This window comes from Lolium perenne, chromosome 2, assembly GCF_019359855.2.
Source record: "Lolium perenne isolate Kyuss_39 chromosome 2, Kyuss_2.0, whole genome shotgun sequence".
Taxonomy (NCBI): domain Eukaryota; kingdom Viridiplantae; phylum Streptophyta; class Magnoliopsida; order Poales; family Poaceae; genus Lolium; species Lolium perenne.
This window is the reverse complement of record NC_067245.2, coordinates 155,603,518-155,614,502: the sequence shown is the minus strand read 5'-3', so window position 1 is coordinate 155,614,502 and position 10,985 is coordinate 155,603,518.

The following is a 10,985-nucleotide window of genomic DNA, read 5'->3' as shown; positions in this document are numbered from 1 at the left end:
CTTCCGGTGTTTCCACTCGAATAACATCAACATCTTCGTTATAAGAATCACTTGAGATATAATGCTTGAGTCTTTGTCCATTCACCACTTGTGAGGCATCGCCTTGGAGAGAGCTAATTTTAATTGCTCCTGAACGATACACCTCCTCAACGACATATGGTCCTTCCCATTTTGAGAGTAATTTCCCTGCAAAGAATGCGAGGCAGGACCGATACAATAGGACTTTATCCCCAATATTAAATTCTCTTTTGATAATTCTTCTATCATGCCATTTTTTAACTTTCTCTTTAAAGAGTTTAGCATTTTCATAAGCTTCACTTCTCAATTCATCTAGAGAACTCAATTGTAGCAATCTTTTCTTACCGGCAAGTTTAGGATCTTTATTTAGTTCTCTTACAGCCCAATAAGCTTTGTGCTCTTGTTCTAAAGGTAAATGACAAGCTTTTCCATAAACCATTTTATAAGGTGACATACCCATGGGATTTTTATAAGCAGTTCTATAAGCCCATAGTGCTTCCTTCAATTTACTAGCCCAATTCTTTCTAGTTTTATTAACAGTCTTTTCCAAGATAGATTTAATCTCTCTATTTGATAGTTCTACTTGCCCACTAGTTTGAGGATGATAAGCGGAAGTGATACGTCTCTGACGTATCGATAATTTCTTATGTTCCATGCCACATTATTGATGATATCTACATGTTTTATGCATACTTTATGTCATATTTATGCATTTTCCGGCACTAACCTATTAACGAGATGCCGAAGAGCCGATTCTTTGTTTTCTGCTGTTTTTGGTTTCAGAAATCCTAGTAAGGAAATATTCTCGGAATTGGACGAAATCAACGCCCAGGGGCCTATTTTCACACGAAGCTTCCAGAAGACCGAAGATGATACGAAGTGGGGCCACGAGCTGGCGACACAGCGGGGCGGCGCGGCCCAGCCCTTGGCCGCGCCGGTCTAGCGTGTGGGGCCCTCGTGTGGCCCCCTGACCTATCTCCTCCGCCTACTTATAGCCTTCGTCGCGAAACCCCCAATACCGAGAGCCACGATACGGAAAACCTTCCAGAGACGCCGCCGCCGCCAATCCCATCTCGGGGGATTTAGGAGATCGCCTCCGGCACCCTGCCGGAGAGGGGAATCATCTCCCGGAGGACTCTTCACCGCCATGGTCGCCTCCGGAGTGATGAGTGAGTAGTTCACCCCTGGACTATGGGTCCATAGCAGTAGCTAGATGGTCGTCTTCTCCTAATTGTGCTTCATTGTCGGGTCTTGTGAGCTGCCTAACATGATCAAGATCATCTATCTGTAATGCTATATGTTGTGTTTGTTGGGATCCGATGGATAGAGAATACTATGCTATGTTGATTATCAATCTATTACCTATGTGTTGTTTATGATCTTGCATGCTCTCCGTTATTAGTAGAGGCTCTGGCCAAGTTTTTTACTCTTAACTCCAAGAGGGAGTATTTATGCTCGATAGTGGGTTCATGCCTCCATTAAATGCAGGACGATGACGAAAGTTCTAAGGTTGTGGATGTGCTTTGTTGCCACTAGGGATAAAACATTGATGCTATGTCAGGGATGTAGTTATTGATTACATTACGCACCATACTTAATGTAATTGTCTGTTGTTTGCAACTTAATCTTTGGAAGGGTTCGGATGATAACCTGAAGGTGGACTTTTTAGGCATAGATGCATGCTGGATAGCGGTCTATGTACTTTGTCGTAATGCCCAATTAAATCTCACAATACTCATCATATCATGTATGTGCATGGTCATGCCCTCTTTATTTGCCAATTACCCAACTGTAATTTGTTCACCCAACATGCTATTTATCTTACGGGAGAGACACCTCTAGTGAACTGTGGACCCCGGTCCATTCTTTTAATCGAATACAATCTACTGCAATACTTGTTCTACTGTTTTCTACAAACAATCATCATCCACACTATACATCTAATCCTTTGTTACAGCAAGCCGGTGAGATTGACAACCTCACTGTTTCGTTGGGGCAAAGTACTTTGGTTGTGTTGTGCAGGTTCCACGTTGGCGCCGGAATCCCTGGTGTTGCGCCGCACTACATCTCGCCGCCATCAACCTTCAACGTGCTTCTTGGCTCCTACTGGTTCGATAAACCTTGGTTTCTTACTGAGGGAAAACTTGCCGCTGTACGCATCACACCTTCCTCTTGGGGTTCCCAACGGACGCGTGATGTACGCGTATCAAGCTCTTTTTCTGGCGCCGTTGCCGGGGAGATCAAGACACGCTGCAAGGGGAGTCTCCACATTCCAATCTCTTTACTTTGTTTTTCTCTTGCTTTATTTTATTTACTACTTTGTTTGCTGCACTAAATCAAAATACAAAAAAATAGTTGCTAGTTTTACTTTATTTGCTATCTTGTTTGATGTATCAAAAACACAAAAAAATTAGTTACTTGCATTTACTTTATCTAGTTTGCTTTATTTACTGTTGCTAAAATGGGTACTCCTGAAAATACTAAGTTGTGTGACTTCACAACCACAAATAATAATGATTTCTTATGCACACCTATTGCTCCACCTGCTACTACAGCAGAATTCTTTGAAATTAAACCTGCTTTACTGAATCTTGTTATGCGAGAGCAATTTTCTGGTGTTAGTTCTGATGATGATGCTGCCCATCTCAATAATTTTGTTGAATTATGTGAAATGCAAAAGTATAAGGATGTAGATGGTGACATTATAAAATTAAAATTGTTTCCTTTCTCATTAAGAGGAAGAGCTAAAGATTGGTTGCTATCTCTGCCTAAGAATAGTATTGATTCATGGACTAAATGCAAGGATGCTTTTATTGGTAGATATTATCCCCCTGCTAAAATTATATCTTTGAGAAGTAGCATAATGAATTTTAAACAATTGGATAATGAGCATGTTGCACAAGCATGGGAAAGAATGAAATCTTTGGTTAAAAATTTCCCAACCCATGGACTGACTACTTGGATGATTGATACGCGTACAGCACGCGGCCGTTGGGAACCCCAAGAGGAAGGTGTGATGCGTACATCGGCAAGTTTTCCCTCAGTATGAAACCAAGGTTTATCGAACCAGTAGGAGCCAAGAAGCACGTTGAAGGTTGATGGCGGCGAGATGTAGTGCGGCGCAACACCAGGGATTCCGGTGCCAACGTGGAACCTGCACAACACAACCAAAGTACTTTGCCCCAACGAAACAGTGAGGTTGTCAATCTCACCGGCTTGCTGTAACAAAGGATTAGATGTATAGTGTGGATGATGATTGTTTGCAGAGAACAGTAGAACAATTGCAGTAGATTGTATTTCAGATGTAAAGAATAGGACCGGGGTCCACAGTTCACTAGAGGTGTCTCTCCCATAAGATAAATAGCATGTTGGGTGAACAAATTACAGTTGGGCAATTGACAAATAGAGAGGGCATGACCATGCACATACATGATATGATGAGTATTGTGAGATTTAATTGGGCATTACGACAAAGTACATAGACCGCCAGCATGCATCTATGCCTAAAAAGTCCACCTTCAGGTTATCATCCGAACCCCTTCCAGTATTAAGTTGCTAACAACAGACAATTGCATTAAGTATGGTGCGTAATGTAATCAATAACTACATCCTCGGACATAGCATCAATGTTTTATCCCTAGTGGCAACAGCACATCCATAATCTTAGAGGTTTCTGTCACTCCCCCAGATTCACGGAGACATGAACCCACTATCGAGCATAAATACTCCCTCTTGGAGTTACTAGCATCAACTTGGCCAGAGCCTCTACTAATAACGGAGAGCATGCAAGATCATAAACAACACATAGGTAATAGATTGATAATCAACATAACATAGTATTCTCTATTCATCGGATCCCAACAAACACAACATATAGCATTACAGATAGATGATCTTGATCATGTTCGGCAGCTCACAAGATCCGATAATGAAGCACATAAGGAGAAGACAACCATCTAGCTACTGCTATGGACCCATAGTCCAGGGGTAGACTACTCACTCATCACTCCGGAGGCGACCATGGCGGTGTAGAGTCCTCCGGGAGATGAATCCCCTCTCTGGCAGGGTGCCGGAGGCGATCTCCTGAATCCCCCGAGATGGGATTGGCGGCGGCGGCGTCTCTGAAAGGTTTTCCGTATCGTGGCTCACGGTACTAGGGGTTTCGCGACGAAGGCTATTTGTAGGCGGAAGGGCAGGTCAGGGGGCCACACGAGGGGCCCACACCATAGGGTGGCGCGGCCAGGGCTTAGGCCGCGCCGCCCTATCATTTGGCCGCCTCGTGGCCCCACTTCGTTAGCTCTCCGGTCTTCTGGAAGCTTCGTGTGAAAATAGGCCCCTAGGCGTTGATTTCGTCCAATTCCGAGAATATTTCCTTACTAGGATTTCTGAAACCAAAAACAGCAGAAAACAGCAACTGGCTCTTCGGCATCTCGTCAATAGGTTAGTGCCGGAAAATACATAAATATGACATAAAGTATGCATAAAACATGTAGATATCATCAATAATGTTGCATGGAACATAAGAAATTATTGATACGTCGGAGACGTATCAGCATCCCCAAGCTTAGTTTCTGCTCGTCCCGAGCAGGTAAACGATAACAAAGATAATTTCTGGAGTGACATGCCATCATAACCTTGATCATACTATTGTAAGCATATGTAATGAATGCAGCGATCCAAACAATGTAAATGACATGAGTAAACAACTGAATCATAAAGCAAAGACTTTTCATGAATAGTACTTCAAGACAAGCATCAATAAGTCTTGCATAAGAGTTAACTCATAAAGCAATAATTCAAAGTAAAGGCATTGAAGCAACACAAAGGAAGATGAAGTTTCAGCGGTTGCTTTCAACTTATAACATGTATATCTCATGGATATTGTCAATGTAAAGTAATATAACAAGTGTAATATGCAAGTATGTAGGAATCAATGCACAGTTCACACAAGTGTTTGCTTCTTGAGGTGGAGAGAGATAGGTGAACTGACTCAACAATAAAAGTAAAAGAAAGGTCCTTCAAAGAGGAAAGAATCGATTGCTATATTTGTGCTAGAGCTTTGATTTTGAAAACAAGAAACAATTTTGTCAACGGTAGTAATAAAGCATATGTGTCATGTAAATTATATCTTACAAGTTGCAAGCCTCATGCATAGTATACTAATAGTGCCCGCACCTTGTCCTAATTAGCTTGGATTACCGGGATTATCGCAATGCACATGTTTTAACCAAGTGTCACAAAGGGGTACCTCTATGCCGCCTGTACAAAGGTCTAAGGAGAAAGCTCGCATTGGATTTCTCGCTATTGATTATTCTCAACTTAGACATCCATACCGGGACAACATAGACAACAGATAATGGACTCCTCTTATATGCATAAGCATGTAGCAACAATTAATTTTCTCATATGAGATTGAGGATATTTGTCCAAATCTGAAACTTCCACCATGGATCATGGCTTTAGTTAGCGGCCCAATGTTCTTCTCTAACATTATGCAATGCTCTAACCATTTTGGTGGTAAATCTCCCTTACTTCAGACAAGACGAACATGCATAGCAACTCACATGATATTCAACAAAGAGTAGTTGATGGCGTCCCCAGGAACATGGTTATCGCACAACAAGCAACTTAATAAGAGATAAAGTGCATAAGTACATATTCAATACCACAATAGTTTTTAGGCTATTTGTCCCATGAGCTATATATTGTAAAGGTAAAGGATAGAAATTTTAAAGGTAGCACTCAAGCAATTTACTTTGGAATGGTGGAGAAATACCATGTAGTAGGTAGGTATGGTGGACACAAATGGCATAGTGGTTGGCTCAAGTATTTTGGATGCATGAGAAGTATTCCCTCTCGATACAAGGTTTAGGCTAGCAAGGTTATTTGAAACAAACACAAGGATGAAGCGGTGCAGCAAAACTCACATAAAAGACATATTGTAAACATTATAAGACTCTACACCGTCTTCCTTGTTGTTCAAACTCAATACTAGAAATTATCTAGACCTTAGAGAGACCAATTATGCAAACCAAATTTTAGCATGCTCTATGTATTTCTTCATTAATAGGTGCAAAGTATATGATGCAAGAGCTTAAACATGAGCACAACAATTGCCAAGTATCACATTATCCAAGACATTATAGCAATTACTACATGTATCATTTTCCAATTCCAACCATATAACAATTTAATGAAGAAGAAACTTCGCCATGAATATTATGAGTAAAGCCTAACGACATACTTGTCCATATGCAACAGCGGAGCGTGTCTCTCTCCCACACAAAGAATGCTAGGATCCATTTTATTCAAACAGAACAAAAAACAAAAACAAACAGACGCTCCAAGCAAAGTGCATAAGATGTGATGGAATAAAAATATAGTTTCACTAGAGGAACCTGATAATGTTGTCGATGAAGAAGGGGATGCCTTGGGCATCCCCAAGCTTAGACGCTTGAGTCTTCTTAAAATATGCAGGGGTGAACCACCGGGGCATCCCCAAGCTTAGAGCTTTCACTCTCCTTGATCATGTTGTATCATCTCCCTCTCTTGATCGTTGAAAACTTCCTCCACACCAAACTCAAAACAACTCATTAGAGGGTTAGTGCACAATTAAAATATACATGTTCAGAGGTGACATAATCATTCTTAACACTTCTGGACATTGCACAAAGCTACTGAAAGTCAATGGAATCGAAATATCCATCGAGCATATCAAAACAGGCAATGCGAAATAAAAGGCAGAATCTGTCAAAATAGAACAGTTCGTAAAGACGAATTTTATTGAGGCACCAGACTCGCTGAAATGAAAATGCTCAAATTGAATGAAAGTTGCGTACATATCTGAGGATCACTCACGTAAATTGGAATAATTTTCTGAGTTACCTACAGAGAATTTGGCCCAGATTCGTGACAGCAAAGAAATCTGTTTCTGCGCAGTAATCCAAATCTAGTATGAACCTTACTATCAACGACTTTACTTGGCACAACAATGCACAAAACTAAGATAAGGAGAGGTTGCTACAGTAGTAAACAACTTCCAAGACTCAAAATAAAAATAAAGGTACTGTAGTAAAAACATGGGTTGTCTCCCATAAGCGCTTTTTTTTAACGCCTTTCAGCTAGGCGTAGAAAGTGCATATCAAGTATTATCGAAAAATGGTGCATCTACAGCGGGGTGTGGAGTTTTCTCAACTATGCATTTTGTCTTTTCTATGTGAGTTTCAGAGGCTCCCTTTTCATTATTCTTAGGTTTGCTATCCTCGTCAAACAAATTTTCAGGTACAAGCCAACCATAGTTACTTTCTAGAGAGTCACTCATTCCTAGGAGCTTACAAGGTATTGTTGTCTTAATCTCCCCACCATCATTAATATTATTAGTGTACCTTACTCTATCCATGTCCATCTTTTCAAGGATACTAACAAAATTGGTATAAGAACCAAGCATCTTATATTTAATAAAGACTTTTCTAGCCTCTCTCGCTACACCACCAAATTCTTTAAGAAGGGTTTCTAAAACAAAAATTTAATTTTCCCCTTCTTCCATATCACCGAGTGTAAGAAACATGTGTTGGATTATAGGATTGAGATTAACAAATTTAGTTTCCAACATGCGAACTAAAGAAGAAGCAGCAATTTCATAAGTAGGAGCAAGTTCTGCCAAGTGTCTATCTTCAAAATCTTCAACGGTACTAACATGATTGAAAAATTCTTCTATATTATTTCTCCCAATTATAGACCCACGTCCTACCGGTATGTCTTTTAGGGTGAACTTAGGAGGAAACATGATGAAATAAACCTAAGCAAATGCAAGTAACTAATTTTTTTGTGTTTTTGATATAGAGTGCAAGACAGTAAATAAAGTAAAACTAGCAACTAATTTTTTTTGTATTTTGATTTAGTGCAGCAAACAAAATAGTAAATAAAATAAAGCAAGACAAAAACAAAGTAAAGAGATTGCGATGTGGAGACTCCCCTTGCAGCGTGTCTTGATCTCCCCGGCAACGGCGCCAGAAAACAGTCTTGATACGCGTACATCACGCGACCGTTGGGAACCCCAAGAGGAAGGTGTGATGCGTACAGCGGCAAGTTTTCCCTCAGTATGAAACCAAGGTTTATCGAACCAGTAGGAGCCAAGAAGCACGTTGAAGGTTGATGGCGGCGAGATGTAGTGCGGCGCAACACCAGGGATTCCGGTGCCAACGTGGAACCTGCACAACACAACCAAAGTACTTTGCCCCAACGAAACAGTGAGGTTGTCAATCTCACCGGCTTGCTGTAACAAAGGATTAGATGTATAGTGTGGATGATGATTGTTTGCAGAGAACAGTAGAACAATTGCAGTAGATTGTATTTCAGATGTAAAGAATAGGACCGGGGTCCACAGTTCACTAGAGGTGTCTCTCCCATAAGATAAATAGCATGTTGGGTGAACAAATTACAGTTGGGCAATTGACAAATAGAGAGGGCATGACCATGCACATACATGATATGATGAGTATTGTGAGATTTAATTGGGCATTACGACAAAGTACATAGACCGCTATCCAGCATGCATCTATGCCTAAAAAGTCCACCTTCAGGTTATCATCCGAACCCCTTCCAGTATTAAGTTGCTAACAACAGACAATTGCATTAAGTATGGTGCGTAATGTAATCAATAACTACATCCTCGGACATAGCATCAATGTTTTATCCCTAGTGGCAATAGCACATCCATAATCTTAGAGGTTTCTCTCACTCCCCCAGATTCACGGAGACATGAACCCACTATCGAGCATAAATACTCCCTCTTGGAGTTACTAGCATCAACTTGGCCAGAGCCTCTACTAATAACGGAGAGCATGCAAGATCATAAACAACACATAGGTAATAGATTGATAATCAACATAACATAGTATTCTCTATTCATCGGATCCCAACAAACACAACATATAGCATTACAAATAGATGATCTTGATCATGTTCGGCAGCTCACAAGATCCGACAATGAAACACATAAGGAGAAGACAACCATCTAGCTACTGCTATGGACCCATAGTCCAGGGGTAGACTACTCACTCATCACTCCGGAGGCGACCATGGCGGTGTAGAGTCCACCGGGAGATGAATCCCCTCTCCGGCAGGGTGCCGGAGGCGATCTCCTGAATCCCCCGAGATGGGATTGGCGGCGACGGCATCTCTGGAAGGTTTTCCGTATCGTGGCTCTCGGTACTGGGGGTTTCGCGACGAAGGCTATTTGTAGGCGGAAGGGCAGGTCAGGGGGCCACACGAGGGGCCCACACCATAGGGTGGCACGGCCAGGGCTTGAGCCGCGCCGCCCTATCATCTGGCCGCCTCGTGGCCCCACTTCGTTAGCTCTCCGGTCTTCTGGAAGCTTCGTGTGAAAATAGGCCCCTGGGCGTTGATTTCGTCCAATTCCGAGAATATTTCCTTACTAGGATTTCTGAAACCAAAAACAGTAGAAAACAGCAACTGGCTCTTCGGCATCTCGTTAATAGGTTAGTGCCAGAAAATGCATAAATATGACATAAAGTATGCATAAAACATGTAGATATCATCAATAATGTGGCATGGAACATAAGAAATTATCGATACGTCGGAGACGTATCAATGATCATCCAAACCTTTTATGCAGGACTGAATTTTTCTTCGCGGAACCTATTGGATTCAGCTGCTGGAGGTACCTTTATGTCCATCACTCTAGGTGAAGCAACAAAGCTTCTTGATAATATGATGATTAATTACTCTGAATGGCACACGGAAAGAGCTCCACAAGGTAAGAAGGTAAATTCTGTCGAAGAAACCTCTTCCTTGAGTGATAAGATTGATGCTATTATGTCTATGCTTGTGAATGGTATGACTAATGTTGATCCTAATAATGTTCCATTAGCTTCATTGGTTGCTCAAAAAGAATATGTTGATGTGAATTTCATTAAAAATAACAATTATAATAATTCTAGGCCATATCCTGCTAATGGTAACTCTTATGGTAGATATGCTTCACCTAATGAGGAAAAGATGTTAGAAATTGAAAGATCCACCAAGAACTTTATGCAATCACAATATGAGCAAAATAAATTGTTTACTAAAACTATGAATGAGCAATCTACCTTGTTGAAGAATATAGGAAATCAACTTGAAAATCTGAATATGGAGATCTCTGGGTTGCAAACTAAACTTGCAAATGCTGAAAACCGAATCTCATACATGTCTGCGTCACAATCTTCTTTAATTAATAAAATGGCTGCTAAACCTAAGGATATAGATAATAAAATTGTTACTACAGCAAATGCCATCCAAGTTAGAATTAATGAGAATATAAGATTGATGGCCGAATTGTGTGCTAGGTGGGAGAAAGAAGAAAATGAAAAAGAAGATAATATAGCTAAAGTTTGGACTATTACCACCACTAGTAATGCTAATGCTTCACATGTTGCTGCACCTCCTACTATTAATGGTAAAATAATTGGTGTTGGCAATGTTTCCACTTCTAATGCAAAGCGTGAAAACTGCCTGAAACTGCTAAAACTGCTGAAACTGCCTGTGATAAAACTGCTGAATTTTTTTCCAACATTAGGGACAATGATCCCATTGCTTTAGATTATAATGGTTTGGATTTTGATGATTGTCACATCTCTGAAGTTATAAAGTTCTTACAAAAACTTGCTAAGAGTCCTCATGCTAGTGCTATAAATTTGGCTTTCACGAAACATATTACAAATGCTCTCATAAAAGCTAGAGAAGAGAAATTAAATCGCGAAACTTCTATTCCTAGGAAGTTAGAGGATGGTTGGGAGCCCATCATTAAGATGAAGGTCAATGACTTTGATTGTAATGCTTTATGTGATCTTGGTGCAAGTATTTCCGTTATGCCTAGAAAGATCTATAATATGCTTGACTTGCCACCATTGCAAAATTGTTATTTGGATGTTAATCTTGCTGATAACTCTACAAAGAGACCTTTG